The sequence below is a fragment of the Camelus bactrianus genome, chromosome 13 (genome assembly GCF_048773025.1).
Source record: "Camelus bactrianus isolate YW-2024 breed Bactrian camel chromosome 13, ASM4877302v1, whole genome shotgun sequence".
NCBI lineage: Eukaryota > Metazoa > Chordata > Mammalia > Artiodactyla > Camelidae > Camelus > Camelus bactrianus.
Window position 1 is genome coordinate 74,618,341 of NC_133551.1, and position 19,304 is coordinate 74,637,644.

General features: G+C 49.9%; 1 protein-coding gene across 3 annotated transcripts in view; it reads right to left on the bottom strand.

Annotated features, from left to right (window-relative positions):
- LOC105071175 (calmodulin-binding transcription activator 1) overlaps positions 1-19,304 on the bottom strand; it is a 567,239-nt gene that overhangs the window by 39,850 nt on the left and 508,085 nt on the right. The window contains exon 1 of one of the 3 annotated variants that reach the window (XM_074377513.1): positions 12,852-12,921. The exons of 1 other annotated variant lie outside the window; for it this stretch is intronic. The gene's annotated coding sequence lies outside the window, so the exon portion shown is untranslated. Of the gene's footprint in view, positions 1-12,119; positions 12,331-12,851; positions 12,922-19,304 lie in introns of those variants that run through there. One more of the 3 variants, XM_074377512.1, reaches the window with a different exon arrangement.

Genomic DNA, 19,304 nt, shown 5'->3' on the forward strand with positions numbered 1-19,304 from the left:
CTGGTGGCACACCTTTAAGTAAAGGAGTGCCTGTAACCAGTTACAAAAGTGCTTAATATGGGGAAGGGGTTAGCTTAGCGGTACAGCGTGTACTTAGCGTGCACAAGGTCCTGGGTTCAATCCCCAGTACCTCCATTTAAAAATATAAATAAACCTAATTACCTTCTCTCCCCACTAAAAGAACTTAAACAATAAAATAAACAAGTAAACAAAAAGTGCTTAATGAGTCAGCCAGGCTAAGCTGCTGTGGAAACGCGACATTCTTGTGGCATTAGACACAAGAAAACACGTTCCCGAGCAGCCTCCGAAAATGTGCCTGGATTTGAACGGCCCGAAAACTGGCCAAGGAATCATTATCTGCAAACCCGGGCGCTTGTGGTTACAATCGCTTGACTTGAGCCACCTCGGCCTTGCTGCCAGAGCAGAAGAAACGGTTCTGCCCTGGCAGGTAAATGAATGAAGGAGCCGTCGTCAAATACCATCTGCTATTTTAAAACGTGTTATTTGGGGCTCGAGTGCACATGTGCACTCCTGTTGCTACTTGGATGGGGGACGAGAGGCCAGCTCTTGCTCCGTTTACAGCCCTTGGCCGCCCCGGCAGGAAGAGCTGACGAGGCAAAAGGAGGCATGACTCGAACTATTTCTGTAGAACACTGGAACTGGTCCCCAGGAGGTCTCCTGAATTTTTCAGGAAGCCCAGAAAGACAGGGAAAATGAAGTCACTTAATTCCTTCCTGGAATAAACGGGGCCGCCGGAGCGCACTTAGCTGCCGGCCGCTGAAGATGTCCAAGTGCCGAGGAGAGGCCAGGGCCGGCTGGAGATAAGTCACAAGCCGTGCCACCCTGATTTTCCAAAGCAATGGCTAAATTTAGCCTTCAGAAAAACTGCCCCACTCCACTTTTTAAAAACTCCCCCACTCCGTGGACCAAAACGCTAGAAATGGCCAGGAGTAGTGCTTTCTGAGAATTTCTTCACTGGCAAGGATTCTGGATTCGTGTTTCTTCTTGGTCTGTCTTGCACGCTATTCACAAATGAGTCTTAGGCAGGTTATGAAAGAACATTTAAGCGGATGAACTGTGATGGGGGTGGGGGTGGGGGACAAAATGTTACCAGGGCTGCAAAGCAAACCTACACTGATTTCTCATGTGAAATCTTCCCATGCTAGAGCTTGAGGCACGTGGGGGCAAAAGTGTCCCACCTATTTTCCGAGGACACGGAGGCTGAGGGAAGCCCAAGGAGCTGGACGGTGTGTCATAGCCCGGATTATGCAGGCGCCCGCTCCACTGTCAAGAAAGTGGTCACAAAGTAACTGCAGTTAAAGCGAGTTAAAGTGCAGCTAATTATTGTGAGAGCAAAGGAAATGAGGAACGCCGACACGGATGCGACACCTACCTTCATCTCGTCTGCAAAAGAGGAGCCTGTTTTTAAGTCTGACAACTTTTCAAAAAGCAACAGCTTTGGAAGACAAGCCTCAGAAACCAGTGAGAACGAGAAATTCTGTTAGACGGAGCGAGCTGCTTCAGAGTTGCGGCAGTGAAGTGAGTAAAGCCCGCCCTGGGACCGACGGGGTCTCTGAAGGGGAAAAGTGGAGGTGAACCGACCGTCTAACCTGGATGTGAGCGTGGGATGATGGGAGGAAGTTTAAATGCCTGGCCCAGAGGAGAGGGAAAACAAAAACCCCGACTTTCAGAACTAAAGCTGCGAAGATGGAAACTACAGAACGCGCGGGAATTGTCAAGAGGCAGGAACGCGTTAATTAACGGCCCGCAGGTTGTTCTGGGAGGAACGAGGGAGAATCGGGGCCAGAACACACTCGTTCTGTGCCCATGAACTGCATGCCCACTGCTGGGACAGCGCTGCCTGGGGCTCTGGGGACGGACGGGAACAGGACAGCTCATGCCGTGGAAGGAGCCGCTAGAACACAAGACTCAGAGAAGGGAAGGTTCCAAGAACCTCAGCCTAATGTCAGTAAAGGTGAGAGGTCTTAGCTCCGTGGGGCAAGCATGTCTTCGCTCCACTCACTGCTACCTTCCTGAGGCCTGGCTCTTAGTAGGGCTTCAATAAATACTTACCCAACAAGGGGTTTAATCTGTTCAAAACAAAAAATGTGGATGTCAAGGAGGACAGGGTAGAGGAGACTGCATAGGACAGAATACTCATTTCCATTAGTCATTTCTATGATGCCCTCCAGCCAAGCTATTAAAGGCCATTCCCTTCCCTTCCCTTCTTGCCAGGCCACTCTCTTAATCCCATCAAATGGATGAGGGCGGGTGGGGGTGGGGGATGGACCAGGACCAGTTTGAAAACAACCAGTTGTGACTGGTGCGTGATGACTCTTTGACCTTAGAAGCTGGGCTCCACGAGGTTTGGGCAGAGACAATGAGGAGAAAAATCAAACACACGATGAAAAATTCTGCTGGTAAGATGTGTTCCAAGCTACGTGGGGCAAAGGTGTCCAAACAAACAAACAAATCCTGGCCGCTTCCAGCAAACACTTCTAATCACAGTTACGTTACTGGCCCTGAGCTCCCAGTGGTTTTCAGCATCTGCTGGGAAGCCGTGTGTTCGGGATGCTAGTTCAGAGAGCGCTTCTCCGGCCGTTTCCGGCTCACCCTCCGCACGTGACTGAGAGGCCTGCCGCTGGCCGCGCTGCTCTCCCAGGGCGAAGTGTCGGGGCGCCATCTGCGCAGGCGCTCCCGGCCCTCCTGCTACCTTGTGAGAGTTTAAGTCCAAGATGATCCATGAACGTGTATTTTGTAAACACTGCACTCCACATAGAACGCAAATGTTTACTAACTACAACACCATTTCTCACAGTGCCATAAGATTTTGAAAAAATCTGGAATAAATATGGGTGAAGAAATCCTTTCTGACTTACCAGACTGCAACGTGTATCTTTTCAAAGAAATAGTGGTATTACTTCCAAATACTGGACGTATTATAAAGGAGATCAAAACTGATAAAGTGATTTAAAGATATTATTTTACAATTTGTCATAAGCCTTCCTGACAAATTACAGACAAATATTCTTTTAAAAAAATCTAAGTTATACTACTTTAACCACTTTTTTCAGAAATAAAATATTTCTCCAAGGGAATTACCAGAATTTTAGAAAAATTTTAACCCTTAAGCCCCTTTTCAGTAGCGTCATGAACCCTGTGAGGACGATTTAGTGTCCCGGCTCCAGACGTCCCATCAAGGGCTGCCCTCCTGTGCCTGCAGGCCACTCACTCCCACACTGTGAGTTTGGGAGGCTGTAACTTGGTCCTGCATCTACCATTAGCACTCTACCCCAGGATCAGAGTAATCTTCAAATTCTTGAAAATTCCAAATCACTGAGGCCTGAATGAATGCATTAGCGAGGCTGCTATACACACATCCACTGGATGAAGTGAAAAAGCTTCGGTGCTTTCCACTCCATGGGGATGTGATCTGATCTCATACAGCTGTGCGGCTGTCCTGTCTTGCTATCTTCACGGAAGTCTCCAAACTGGGCTTCTCTAATCATCCCACCCGGAGTGTGGTTGGTCTAAAGGTTCAGGAGGCCGTTAAATGATGGAATGAAAGGTCAATAACCAACGCAAACCGCAGCGGCACTAACCCTGGGGGAAGCGTCCACCGCAAATCCCTGACACAGCCCCGGGTCCCTTTCTCGCCTCTTCCTCACTTCCCTCCATTTCCCTTCCCAGCCCTAATCCAGTCCCCGTCAACCCCTCTGCTTCACTCCCTTCCTTCATTTATTTAGCTGCCACCAACCCTGGATCCAGTATCTGTTTGAGGCGGCCGATAAAAACATTTAGGATTGGTAAGAGATCGGGTGAGATGGAGGTTCAAAAAAGGAGAAAGATAAAGCTGAGGTAACGCTGTCGTGCAGAGAATGCACACTAAGTCCTCCGAAATGGTTAACTGTGAGCTCCAGCTTTGGCTGCACTTAGCAAACAAAGCAAAAAGGGACGCAAGCAGCTTCGAGAGCTCTGTCAGCAGCTGGGGCAGCATGACTCTTCCAGGTACCGAGATCTGAAAGCAGTTTCTCCCACAGATGCTAATAAGGCTGTGACGTAATGGACTTCAGCATCCTCAGGATACAGGCAATACTGGGTTTCAAAAGACTGTAACTATGTAGGATCAGAGAACGCCAAAGCACCATTTCCTACTAGCAAGGCAACCAAGGTCCAACGTGGTCCAGCGTCTTACCCGCTGATGATTTAAGTCAAGGGCAAATTAGACTATTCAGAGGAATGTATATCTGTTCTTGACTGCTTACTCTTTATTGAACAGTATTTCATGACCCTGGTTTTTAAATCTAAAAGTAGGTGAGTTGAACGTTTTACATTTCTTGAAGGAAACACTTTCTCCATTTAGTTGGTTCTTAGCTGTTTATCATTAAGTCACTCAATGGAGTTCTCTTCCGCAGGCCCTTAACTTTTAACAAGTCTCTTTGCTGCAATGAAATAATGTTTTCTTCTTCTTTGTTTGGGAATAAATACATCTGGAGTGTCCTGTATAGGTAATTTCTTTCCACAATTCTAGATGGAAAGAGAGAAGTCATCAATGTTTTAATCTATTGATAAAAAACACAATAATCAAGTGGCCAGTCAGTGCTCTGTTTACAGCGTGGCCCCTCCCACGTCTCTGAGCACTCCTGAGTGACAGCCTGTCCCTCCACTGAAACAAAACAAACAGATGAGGGAGATTTAAGAGAAACCGGACTTGGACTTTCCTTGTTAGAAAAGAACCCATAACAAGCACTTACCCTTTGTGTCCGAGGGCTCTTGTGACAGTGATGAAAGCTACAAACGCTTTCCCAGAGAAATACACCCTATAGGGAGGGAGGGGTAGAGCTCAGTGGTAAAGCGTGTGCTTACCATGCATGATGAGGTCCCAGGTTCAATCCCCAGTACTTCCATTAAAAAAAAAAAAAATCTTAAAATCCTGCATTTAATTTCAGGGGACTCAGATGCATAGGGCGTTCGTGAATTCCGGGATCAGGACCGTTCGTGGAGCAATCTCTCAGCAGACCACAGAAGCAAAATGTTGGGTCAAAGGTGTTTTGGAAACACTAGGTTCAACACAACCAAATCCACGTGCATTTCTTTAACATACTCTTCTAGATCCTATTATGCTAATGTGCACCACAAATTGCTGGTGGAGAGCTAATGGTAGGCGAGTTTCCTAAACTTTAATCTTTTTTTTTTTTTTTTTTTTGGTTGGGGGAGCTTCTTATAAGCAAGTTCTGTAACTAACTCCCACAGAAGAGTTTAGGAACTAAAATGGGTCCTAAAGGAAACCCTGATATTCAGTCTTGGAGGTGGGGAGTTCCTGGTCCGCTTCTGTATACCACAGACCTCAGCAAGGCTGCGTGGTTTGTAGCGAATGTCACCTAGGGACTAGTACGGGAGCCGTCCCAGCCCACGTCCCTTCTGACCGGCTTCTTTCTTCCTCGCGGGAAACTCCTCCTCTTGCTGCTCATGGTTCAGCCAAGTCCATTTCAGACAAACTCTGACATGTGCAACCCCCTCTTTAACCTACACTTTCCTTCCCTTCCCATTGTTTTAGCTCTTCACAACACCTCAGAAGGGTTCCTCTCATTCTCCTTTCTTTGTTCAACTTTAGAATAAAAATATGATTGTAATCATAACTGATAATAATAATGGCAGGGTTATGTTATCAGGAAACTGAAAGTTTCTGCTCTCTCTAGGTTCACTCTTCTTCTACAAAGTCTAGGTAGAGACTTTGTAATTTCAGAGAATCATTTTGAGTTCTATCCTATAAATTCAGAACCTTCACCAACAAGTTTCACCGACTGAAGTTATTTTATATGTACATTTATTTATTCAAGCAACATCACTTGATATTCAAACGTGAAGTTCACTTTTTCCATTTGCTTTGGAATATGTAAGTGTAAGCTGTGTATCTGTATATTAATGTAGGTAGGTTGTTCAATGTTTTACAGTATCTATGTGCTATATGCATGCAGACACATTACTTTAATTATTTTTCTCCTGTAAATTCAGGGTATCTATTATGGATTCAAAAGGTTTTTGTTCAGTCTCGCCTGGGAACCTACTTACCATTTGTTGCACTGCTTAGTTGGGAAATATTCTTCTACTGACCTATAAGTTTTCAGAACATCATTGGTTCTAGGCTGGGCACTTCCTGTTTTTTACATTATTAGGTAAAACATCCTTCACACACACACACACACACATGCCAGGGGCATTGATTCTGGCTAGAATGGGATGAATGGTCTCTTTCACTAGAAAAGACAAAAGGGTATTTAAATAAATTCTCTGTGGATGAATCCAAACCACAGAGTGTGCTATTAAGGACTTGAATCATATGTTCTGAAAATGGTCCTAGGAATTGTTAGTCAGCACCTATTTGAAGGTCTACTGAAAGGGGATGATTCTGCTGTCTCTTCCGTTAAAATGAGACCATGAAAATAAAATCATGGGGCGAGCCTTGTTGTGAGTGCCTGCTCATAAGAGAATTTCAGAACAAATGGTGCTTTCTCTGGGAGTATGACAGCCACGGGTGGAGCTCTGCAGAGCAGGTCTGCTAGTGGCCCCTCCCCGTCCCTGGCTGCGGCACCGCTTCTCCTTTGGGAGCTACTCCTGCCCTACGCTCAGCTCGGGTAGTTTGAATCTCGATTCCTGTCTGCAGGGGCGGGTGGGCTGGGCCTTGCTAGTGAGTGTGCTACCTCTCCTTATTCAAGAGAGTGGACACATGAGCCAAGCTGAGCCAGAAGAACAGAACATTTCCTGGAACTCTGGGGAAAGAAGTCTTGTCCTCCCAGACATATCTGCTAAACTGGCAAAAGGTAAGCCTGGAGCTTTGAGTGGGCCATCTCACTACCACTTTGGGACCCTCTGCCTGAGAATAAAATCAGCACAGAGGAGAGCAGAGCCAAGAGAGGGAGAGAGTTTCCTAGTGATATTACTTTGAGCATCTGGAACCAGCTATACCTGAGGACAACTCCAAACTTGGACTTCATAAGTATCAATAAATTCCCTTTTTCACAGAAGTCAGTTGGAGTTGGAGTTCTGTTACCTAAAGCTAAAAGAGGGGCCGAAGGTGAATCTATCAACTGAAATGTGGAGCCTTTCACTAAATAAATACTGGGAAAGATATGCTTTTACTTACAAATTAAAAAAATAAAATAAAATCATTCAATATACCTTAGAGGCAGTACGTAAGAACCATTCGAAGTTATCTACAAAATGTGGGACAGATACAGCAGAAATAAGCTGTCATGCTCATTTGAATCATTTTGATTACTCGAATAAATCAGGAAAACAGGGACAGGTACCCTGAGCTCCCTCCTAGCTGGCGACCTTCTGTTGTTGAATTACACACCTGTGGAAATATCTGGGCTCACTCAGGCCTTACGTTACTGGCAAGCTGATCGTAGTAACAATAGCCACATCCCACAGAAGAGTCACACCACAGAACACTCAGATTTAAAGAGAACTTAGGAATTATCTGGTCCAGGGGCTTTCAAAGGGTTTTGACTGTGGCCCACAGAAAAAAACAGAACCCAGCACACACACACACATACCCCTGAAACAAAAACTTCCCAAGCGGATACTTACTTGCACTATGGACAATGTATTCTGATTTAAAAAACTGATGACGCTGGCCGCTGAATTCATTTCCTGAACTGCTAGGAACAGGTTTAGAAAACAGGGCAGGCACTGATCCAGAGATGGAAGGTAACCTCTCTGAGATTTCTCATTTACTTACAGGCGGAGCTAAAACAGAACCACGTGCTCATCCTCCTACATGCCATTAAAGCAAACAGCTGTCCCCACTGCACTCTTAGACAGTAAGCTTCTGGCCAGTCTTAAGAAAGCCCGAAAGATGCCTTAGGTGTTAGACCCACCTACTTTGCACCAGCACAGGCCACGACTTTGAGGGCCACTTCAAGACCACTTAAATGGAAACCCACATCCACCGGGGACCTGGAACTGACCTGAGTGGGAGGGTCTGTGTGTGGACCATGTGCCTGAATTACCAACAGGCAAGACAGAACTGAATGCAGGAAATCCGATCAGAGTCAGGTTTCTTTCAGGCTTGAAGAAACACACTCTTGTTACAGGCTTATCACTCTATCCGAGGAGTCACAGCACGCATTTAATTTTTTTGGTCAACTAACAGTATTTAAGAAACTCCACTTCCCAGCTGTCACTACATCAGGTGCAGAAGGGGACGGTCTAGCCTCAGGGCCACCTTGCCCTGCAAAGAGCCGCTAGTCTAATCTGGGAGAGGAGGGGAGGGGGTTCATTAATGAGATGAGACTTGACCTAGGCTTGAGAATAAGGAGGCAGGATTTTAAATGGAGTGTGAGCAGTGGGGAAGAGCAACCCGCCTGCCATAGAGGGTTCATGCTGGGTGGCTGCTGGGGTCGGGGGAGGCTGGCTCACGGAGTGAGGTCTGATTTAGAGGGCGGGGGAAGTCAGAAGAAGAAGAAAAGTGAAAAAAAATAGAGGGACTGGTTAATTTTGGTAGTTGATAAATGTTACTGTAATATATGGGGAGGAAGTTAGAGCAAAGAAAAGTTGGTCATTTGACTTCAGGGCAGTTTGCTCAGGAAGGATTAAGACCATGGTCTTAAGGGTAATCCTCATGGTCCCAGGCTCCAATATCCTTACGCAAGGTGTCATCCAGCAGGTTCCTAAGCACCTTCTAAATGTTAACAGTGACTAATATTAACATGCAGACTTTCATGTAATTCAGTGCATCTCACCTAGACTTCTCCCATCATCGCTCCAAGTTCTTCGATGGCTATCAGAATTTGCATGGAATATAAAAAATGTATTACATGTGAGGTGTAAGAAAGGCAGAATTCACCCTGTATCACTTCTTCTACAGTTGCCAGAAAGCCTAGAATGCCGTTTACATCCTGCCTCTAGAAAGTGCATGACTTCACGGAATGAATGTCGTTTGCTAACTTTGTCAGAACCCCCATCTCACCTTCCTGTACCTTCTCTTTCCTTTTGCCTCTTCCCTCTCTTTTTCGCCTTTTTTTTTTTTTTTAATCTTGCTTCACTGTGTCCTGTGTATCTCTGGAAGCTCCCTTAAATCACTTTTGTAAAAAAAAAAAAAAGGTGAGGTGTACACAAATAAGCCATGTCATGTGCAGATGCCAAATGCTTTTTGGCAAAGAAATACATCACTGAAATAAACTCCCAAATATTCGGCTTATATACTGTGACAGGATGCCACGGCTGATATTTAACAATGAAGACTTGGCACCACTCAGAGAGTCTTCTTTGGAACAGATCGATGGGATACAAATATTAAACCACTTGAAGTCAGTGAGAGCTAAGTCCTTTAAATGTGAGAGGATCCAGCAGGCACACAAAAACAAGCAGGGGTGGGGAAGCACGCGCTGCTGAGAGAGAACAAAGGGCCTCCAGGCACCACGCCAGTTTAACAAAACGGTTTTTGTTGAAGTTGAGTTTTAAATAAATGTATAAATGTAAAAATAAAACAGAAATAAAGTTTTCCTTAAACATTTTAAAAAAGGCAGCCTACAAGCACAGTACTGCAACTTCGGAAGTTCACAACAGCAAGGAGCAAAAACATCAGAAGAATCATGACGGTTCCCAAAGGAAATTCTAGATTACCAAACTGTCCATTTCCTGAGCTGTCAGAAGGCAAAGGGTCTTGAGCTGAGCATCTGAATCTCTGTCATCAGTAAGGGCTCCAGACCTTTCACTCGGGAAACTTTCAAGGTCAACTGATTCTCTAACTACACCATCTTTCCCACATGAAATAAAAACCTCTCAGTTCCACCTGACTGCCACATTCTCTAGGACAGTCCAACAGGAAGACACTACAGCAGGGCCTGCTGCTGGAACCTACAGGGAGGCCCAGTGGAGCCCCAAATAGAGGACTGAAGAAAATAACGTGTCTGTGTGTGTTTATGATGAGAGCAGAAGAGTTAACAAGAACCCTTAAAGAATACAATGTTGTTATTAACTATTGCATTAAAAACTATGTTTCCACTTAGCTTATTTGGAATATAATTAATTAGAATGCCTGGATCGAGGTCCCTTAGGAATTCGAGGCTGTCCTCTGCTGGTTTTCCCCACTAAGCTGAATTTATTTGGAAACACATATCCTGTAATTAAATGCTATTTTTTTAAACATTATTACTCCCTAAATTTAATACCAAAAAAAAAAGAGAGAGAGAGAGAGAGAGAGAGAAACATAAACTTCTTTGCTATTTCCTAATTCTGTTCTTAAAAGAATATTTTTCTATAAACATACGCCATGGAAAGTCCTACTGCTTAATGTGTTTCTCTTTATCAGGTTCCCAGACAAGTTTCTTCAGCGGACACAGATTCTGTAGGGAAACTCTCTGAACAATTCCTTTAAGCTGAGAGAGAAAAGGACTCCTTTATATACAGCCAGCCATTTTACCATATGTGACGAAACTTTAGGGGAACACAATTTTTAAATTTCAGGTTTTGGCCTCACTGATGGAAGAAATATAACGCATTCAAACAAATACAAGAGGCATTTGGTAATTATCTGAAAGCACCGCTCATGTTTACTGTACTGTACTGTTGCCAATTAGATCCTTCATGTCAACTAGCAGAAATCTTACCAAGCAATAGTGGACAAAATATACAACGGGCTTTAAAGCTGTCATCATTCCCTGTGGAAGCAATTGATTACGAAAATAAATTGCAGGAGGATTATATTCTCAAAAATTTGTTTTGATGCCTGCAGATGTCTACGGAGATTGCAAAAATAGTCTCAAACATGTGAACACCATCAAGGCCGCCTCAGACATTGTGCAATACCTAGGAAATCAAAGCAGGAGAGATCTCATAAATGCAAGAAGGCCACGCAGAGCATCTCTTCCAGCCCATGTGAGCCTGGCTGGGGAAGCAAGGGTCAGGGTGCCTCTCCAGCCCCTGGTCTGCAGGTGAGCAAAGCTCTCAGAAGTTCTTTCCAAACCTTTAGTCTGAACTCACCCAACTTTCCCCGCCGCGTTCTACGCACGGATTAATAAAACGTTCATTCACTCCATTGGCCTGCGAGGAAAAGGCTGCCTCCAACCGCCTTGCCCCGCAGAGGCGCCTGCGGCCGAGCGCCAGGCCATCCCTGCCTCTCTTCCCACGGAGCGGGGCAAGACTCTCTCCCTCCTCCCCGCCGACCGAGCACCTGTGCCCGCCCCTCTGCCCGCGCCCCAGCGAGGGGGCACCTGTCCCCGCCCCTCTCCCGGCGCCCGGCTTCGAGAGCGAGCGCTCGATCCGAAAAGCCCGCCGCCGAGACGCGCCTCGCAAACAAAAACCAGCCAGCGGCTGCACGGGCGCCTGCGCCGCTCGCGCCCCGCCGCCCCCCGCGCCGGCCCCGCCGCGGCCACTCCCCGCACGCGCGTCCTCCGACCGCCACTCACCCAAACACTCCCACTCCGTCGCGCACACACGCGTGTTCTCACCCTCACCGCCCTGCAGCAACACGCACGCGCGCTCCGGCGCCGATCCTCCGGCTCCTGCACCCCACTCGCTCCACGAACACGCGTGGTCCCACCCCGAAACACTCGCTCGGTAAACAGACACCAGGCTCCACGCACACTCACGCGTCAAAACACTCTCCGTTCCCCCTCGCTCTCTCCATCAGCAAGCGCGCCCCCTCCCTCGCCCACTCGCTCCGTAAACACTCGTGTTCGCACCCCCGCTCCTCAAACATGAGCACGACCCCGCCCTCGCTCCATCGACACGCGCCCCGCACACTCATCCAAAAACCCCCCTCCCTCACGCTCGCCCCGTAAACACGCACCGTGACCCACGCGCGCTCGCGTGTCCAAACACACTCCTCGCTCCCTCGCGTGAACATGCTTGCTCCCTCCCACTCGCCCCCCTGCAAACGAGCGCGTCCTCGCGCCCGCTCCTCCAACACACCCCTCCCCCCTCGAGTAAACACGCGCGCCCCCGCCGCCACCCGCGCCACGAGCACGCGTGCTCCCCACGCCCCGGCCGCAGCGCGCGCTCGCCCCCGGCCCCGCCCCCGCGCGCCCGGTGGCCCCGCGCGCCCCCGCCGGCCGCCGCCCTCGCCCCGCACGCGCCCGGCCGACTCTCCACTCGGCCGCACGCATACTCACTCGGCCTTGGTGAGCACGGCCACCGCTCGGTCGGGCTGGCGCCGAGCCGCCTCTGTCTTCCTCCTCCCGCGCGGCCCCGCCCGGCCCGGCCCGGCCCCGACAGCCCAGCCCTGCCCCAACCCGCTCAGCTCCGCACACCGCAGCTGGAACGACTCGGGCTCCGGGTACCGCTGTCTCCCCGCCACAGCCCGAGTGCGCTGCCCGGGCCAATGGCGGGGCGCGGCGGTGAGCTCACCGGCTTTGGCCCCGCCCTCAGGGCCGCGCGGGCCAATCGGAGGGCGCTACGTCACCCGGAGCTGGGCAGAGGCAGGTGTGGGGCGCGGAGCCGCTCGGCGCGGGGACTGCGCCGGAACTGCGCCCGAGCCGCGCGGCGCCGCGCTGGACGGCGGCGGGCCCGGCCCGGAGGGTGCGGGCGGAGCGCGGCCCCGCGGCCCCCGGCGCGCCACGGCCCCTCGCGACGCCGCCGCCCGCCCCCCCGCCCAGATTCTGAGGGGCCTGCCAGTCCGGTGGCCGCGGTCCACTCGAGGGCAGGGACGACTCAGAGCCCGACGGCCGCGCCCGCTCCCCCGGGCCCACAGTCCCAGGCGACCTCCTCGGGGGCCCGCGGCGGGGGCGCTCCGGCCTCGTGTTCCCCGCCGGCGGAGCCGCCCCGCTCCCGACCTGCCGCCGACTCCCGGCCCCGCGGCGCCGTCGGGTCCGCCCGGGAGTCCCACACCCCGGGGCCCCACGTACCCCAGCCCGGGCTCCCGGCGCAGCCCCGGCGCACCCTGCGGCGGCGGCGTCTGCAATGCAGCCGCGGGAGGAGCCGGCGCTGCGCTGCGCCGCGCCGCGAGCTGGGGAGCGCAGAGGGCTGGGCGGGAAGGAGGGGCGCGGGGCGCGGCGAGCCGGCCGACGGCTGCGGACGGGGCCAGCGCCCAGGAGGCCGCCAGAGCCCTGTGCGGGTCCCGGGACCGGAGTGCCTAGGGGTCTGGGGTGTCGGCCGGGGCGGAGCCCAGGATGTCTGGGAAGGGACGGTGAATGCCGGCTCCCGTGGGAGTTCGGGAGCATCCAAGCCGCCCATTCCGGCGGCGCAGGGCCCGACCTCCTTAGCTGGAATGCCAAGGCCTCCGCCCATTCCTAGGGTCCAATCCTGGTGTCCGAAAGTTCTGGCTTGGCCTTTCTCTCTTGCATACTTCTGCATAATATCCTCTGCCTCCCGCCTCAAGCGCAGGTCACACCTCTCCATCAAGACTCGTGTCTCCAAGCATCTTTCCCAGGCATCCCAAATGGACACCTACACCCCGTCTCCCTTCCCTGTAAACTTCCATAGTCCAGTGGTTCTTCAGTTGCCCCCCATCCCCATGGCCTCGCACATGGAGAGTGCTTGAGCCACTCAGACCTGTGATGAGCCCAGCTTCTCCTTTTCCTTCATATTGTCAATTATTTTAACAATTGGTCAAGTCTCCTTTCTGCCATCTGGGTTTAAGAGTCTCAAAAAATGGGGGCAGAGTCTCTATTTTTACCAAAACACAAACACAACCACAGAATTCTGCACAGACCTTAAGACTATACGACCAAAAGTGAATCGTTGTGTAGAGGCCAAGCCAAGGACGTCCCTGGTGAGGCTGGGTCCCATTCTGTGCCACCTCTGAGCCAGGAAAGCAAGCAAGTCGAGTATAGTCCCAGTCCTGGGGGCTGACCACTGATTCTAAACCTCAGCAAGTCCCTCACCTGCCTGGGCAAAGCCGGGCACTCAACACACAATCCTGCTCCAGCAAGTCCTTCCTACTCCCACCCCCACACCTTGCCTCTACCCTGTTTTCACCACCCTGGACCCCCGCAGGTCCCCACTCTGCTTAAGCACTGTCTCCCCTTTATCTGCTAGGGGCACTTTCATCCATTCATTAAAGCCTGGCTCAAATCCCCAGGCTGCTCTCGGCAGAGCAGACCTGGGAGCATCATTATACATTACCATTACAGCACACAGGGAACAGGTTCTATTTGTTTCCAAGGGAGACAATGTAAGGGTTGCACTCGGGGACAGTGTTAGATTCTCCCACTTGTTAGCTATGTGCCCCGGTCACTGTCCTTTCATATCTATGGGTGAGAATGAAATGAGCCAATAGATAAAAGTTGCTTATACCAGTGCCTGCGGCATAAGGTACACTCAACACAAGTTAGCTCCCACTGTTACTAGAATCAGGGTATCTTGGGTGGTGGCTAGTGACTGGAAAGGGGGATGGTTCTGGGTTTCTGGTAATGTTCTGTTCTTGACCTGGACACTGGTTTTACTTTGTGAAAACTCACTGAGCTGAGTTTCACATACTTCTGATACACGCAATTTCCATATGTATATTGCACGTTAATAAGAAGTGTCTTTAAAAAGTTAGTTGTTACTAGCTAAGACGGAGACACCTCTAATCTCCTCGAGAACAGCTACGGAGTCTTAATTTATCCTGTCACCTTGCACAATGCTGGGAGCACCGGAGGTTCCTGGCTAATGGTTGTTGAATTGCTCTGAGTGGATTGTGAGCAGCAGAGACCAGCTGGGGAGATGGGTATCACGAGGGGAAATGCCTGCCTTTAGACTCCGAACTGCTAGGAACTCAGGGTGACTGGGCCCACAGTCAACCACCTGGACTCCAGCTAAAGAGACGGAGCCTCCAGTTTTTTTCTATCTTTCACATGGGGGAAGTTCGGGTTTTTATTTCTTGGATTTGCTTTAAAAAGGCAGTTTAGTCTTGGGTTCAGACCTGGCCATCCCAGCTGCCTGGGGAGGGTTCTCAGGGGAACTCACAACCCTTCGGGGCACTGGCTGTACCCTGGTGGCAGAATTGGGGTCAACAGCCTGGCGCTCTCCTTTCAGGCTTCCTCAGGTGACATTTCTGCAGTAGGAAAGCCCTCTTACTGGTCCTCAGCTGGGGCCCTTCCCCTCCCGGAAGACCTGCCACTCTCATTCCCCACTGCACATTTGTCTTGGGGTAGAGGCCACGAGAGCAAGGGCCCTCCGGGAGCCCATGCATGGAAAGTCAGACGGAGTCGGGGTGGGGTGAGCTGGATGCTTCTGAAGCCAGTGCCGAGCTCGGGCGGCACGCTGGAACCACATAAGCCCGGGTTGTCTTTCCTCGTGGGTATTTGTGTTCCGCTCTTCCAGGTTAGGAAACGACAAGGTAAGGCAGGCATGTGCTTCAAGCAAATCCTTCCACTGGGTTTTTATGGGGCTTTGAGTCTACCTGGGTCATTTTTTAAAATAGCAAAGAAGAAAATTTGCTCAGTGATGCGTCCACTTGGCAGCCCCCAGACCAAGTGCAACTGTTGCACTTAAAGTGAGTCCTTATCCCAGCCCTAACCCCTGGCTGAGGGCCTCAGGATGAGCCAAGGGGGTGCATCTGGTTGCAGATGAGGACAAAGGGAACTGTGGTTTGTTGGGTACCTGACATCTGCCTTCTGCTGTGCTCAACACTCACATACACTGCTGCTGTCTCTCCTGCAAGTTGGATATCATAGAGACGAAAAAATGAGATGGGAAGTGGCTGCTCTGGGTTTCAAGTTCCCAACCTCAATCTGCCCCTAGAATGGTTCTCCAAGTGCCTAAAAACTCTTACCATCACTTAGATTTCAATTGTTAAAGAAAGCAAGCTGGGAGATTTTTAAGAACCAGGACTTGTCCACCATATTCTTTTCCTCAGCCCCAGCCACTGCGAAAATCTTGTTTATGGAAAGATGTAGACTCCACCAGGTCAGGTCCCTGAGTGGCTGTGATGAGTGGGGACCTCCCTATCAGCTGGCATTGGACTTGAGTGGGAGAGAGTAAGAAGTCATTGATACTGGGTTGTTTGCTACAGCAGCATAACCTCGCCTCTCCTATCTCATAAGAAATCAATTATGTTTCTGCATTTATCAACTTCTAACAAAACAATAATCAAATAGAAGTCCTCTCCAACTAAGTGGCAAGTTAAAAATAAGTGCAAGATGCATATTCAGTGTATCTTTAAGGCGTTAGGAAGTAAACGTGCTTTTAGAAACCACAGGTAAGAGTGACAAAATAATTCAATGGAGAACCAATAGTCTTTTCAACAAAGGACCGGGACAACCGAATAGCACCATGTAAAAGAGTGAAGCTGGGCCCTTACCTCACACCACATGCAACAGTTAACTCCAAATGGATCAAAGACGTAAATGTAAGGGCCAAATGATGAAACTCTTAGAAGAAAAACGTAGAGGTAAATCTTCACATCCTTGGATTTAGCAATGGTTTCTTAGATACGGCATCAAAACCTTAAGCAATCAATAAAAAAGAAAAGATACACTGGGCTTTATCAAAACTAAAAACACTTGTGCTTCAAAGGACACCATCAAGAAAGTGAAAAAGAATTCACTGAGTGGGAAAAGTATTTGTAAATCATATATGTGATAAGGAACTTGTGTCTCAAATATAAAAAGAATTCTTACAACTCAAGAATGAAATGACAACCTAATTAAAAAAAAAAAATGGGCAAAGGATCTGAAGAGATCGTTCTCCAAAGAAGATAAACAAATGGCCAATAGCCCATGAAGAGCAAGTGAAGCGACGCCCAGCATTATTAGCCACCGGGGAAGTGCAAATCAAAACCACAGCGAGGTACCGCTTCACATCCACCGGGATGTCTGCGATCAAGAAGATGGACAGTAGCAAGTGTTGGTGAGGGTGTGGAGAAGTTGAAACCCTCATACTCTGCTGGTGGGAATGGAAAATGGTGCAACCACTTTAGAAAAGATTCTGGAAGTGCCCCATGAGGCTAATCACAGAGTTACCACATGCCCCCACAATTCCACTCCCAGCTATATACCCAAAGACATGACAACGTATGTCCATACATATGGACATTTGCTTGGCAGTAAAAAGGGATAAAGGACTGACTACCTGCTACCCCATGGACGGACCTTGAAGACATTATGGCGAGTGAGAGAAGCCAGTCAGAAAGACCACAGATGGAATGATTCCAGGATAGGCAGATTTATAGAGATTGAAAGTAGATGAACTGTCGCCTTGGGTTCTGGGGAGGGAGCCTGGGACAAAGAGGGCACGACTGTTGCTGGGTAAAGGGAGGAATTTTTTTTTTTGAGGGATGAAAATGTTCAAAAATTGAGTTGTGGTAATGACCGCACAACCCTGTGAATATACTAAAAACTTTGAATTGTACACTTTAAATGGATGAAATCCATGGTATGTCAATTACATCTTCATAGACCTGTAAAACACACGCAATGAGAGGAAGACAAAAAGAACGAAGCCTCAAAGGTATCAATGGCTTTAGTTCAGAAAAGAAGCCCGAGTGGTAGGAAAAGGAAAGCCAAGGTCAGGAGGGTCTGACGGCTGGGCTTGGGCCGGTGGGCCCACCCACGCTCGCTCACGGAGCCCCCGCCTCGCGTGGGACATGGTGGCAGCCGGTGGAGAATGTGGATAGACAGGCCCTGCCGGGTGACCGCTCAGTAAGGAGACAGGACAGACGCGGGGGTGGGGGGAGGCGCCAAACCTGGTGATGCTGAGCCCCTGCGTACGAGGTCAGAAGAGGGCTCATTTCTAATTGTGCTTCTGGAGGATTGTGAAAAGGCCAGGGGGGAGTCTGACAATTCCTCCTTGCTGTGATCACCTCCTTGACAGCCAGGGATCCTGGCGAGAACAGTGTCCTGAACTTGGGCTTCCCCTTGGAGAGCTCCCTGATAGGCTGGGGTTCTCCATCACGTGGTTGGCTGATTTCAGAGGTGAGGGTGAGCTTTGCAGAGTGCCTCAGCCACCTCAGCTGAGCTGCAGATATCCTGATCGTGCCCTGAGCCTTCCACATGCAGGAGGTGCAGGGGTGGGGCCTGGGCTCGGCAGCCCGATTCCATCCAGTTCCAGCTCCACCGCTAACTACCTGTGCCAAGCTCCTCTCTCTTCCTGTGCCTCAGATTCCTCTTCTGCAAAATGAGGTCTCGGGCCACGGCGATGTGGTCCTGATGCAGGTCCAGTGTGACCTGACAGAGCAACCATCCCTGTGCTTTGGCTGCAGGGACCCTGGACTTGAAAGGATCAGCCCCGTGAATGCAAGCTGCGTGGGTGAGCCCAGGAAACCCACCACCTCAAGAGAACTCATGCATGCTTGGTGTTTTGAGCCATTAAGCTTTGGGGTGGCTTGTTACACAGCAATAGGTAACTGTAGGGGACAGTGGTGTAGGAGAAAAGGCGTTTGCTGCCAGGGCAAACTGTGCTGCAACAACTCATATCAGCCCAGGAAGGCTGTCAGCTCTAATGTGGAGGAGGAAGAGATACATTAGCCATCAGCCTGAGAACTTGGGGGTGTCTCTTAAGGACCATAATGCGGAAAGAGAATCCAAAGAAACTGGGTGAAAGAAACCATCTTCACTCACTCTCTCTGGTGGCTTACATAGGCCCAGCCATTCCCTCGGCCCACCCCCACCGCCCACCCCCAGGATTATACACATGCCAGCTGATAAAATACATGGCTAGTCACCTATTAGAGTCAAAGTTGAGATAATCCAAGATACACTTAGGAAGTGGTAATGTAAGTTGATAAAACACCCAGTGGGCTTTAGGGTCCGACAGCCCAGAGCTGTGTGACACAGGACAAGTCCCCTGATGAGATTCGGCTTCCTTGTCAGTAGAAGGGGGATGGAAGCATTTCCTGGAAGCAGGGAGAGGATGAAACTGGATAACGAATGTAAGGTGGGAGCTTGGGACCTGGCGTGGGGATCAGGACCAAGGCAAGGACGAGGGCTAGGATGGTCTTCATTGTAGTCTCCAAGGCCTTTTGTTTTGGCAGTTTCTCTCCCTCCACAGTTAACTTTCTCTGCTATTAAAATGAGCTGGCCATCCCCGAGTGCACGGTCACTGTGTGAGGGGGCTGGTCTGGATGCCTTAGGCACGGCCAGGAATCACACACAGATGGAGGAGAAGGTCCTCCAACCAAACCCTATATTCTAGTCATTTGGGAGAAACGGGAGCAAGAGGACCCAGAGCCCTGAGTACATGTCAGTGTAGCTTATGGTCCCACCCAGGCCTGCCCCAGTCTATACGTCTTTCTACTTCACTGGGTCCCCTCTGCTCTAGGTCTCTGGGAAAAATGGTCCTCATGGACAAGGAAGTGCAACCTCCACAGACAGAAGGGTGAAGACAGCTCAATAAGTAGATGCCACCTGGAGAGGGAGAGACCTGGTTCTTCCTCT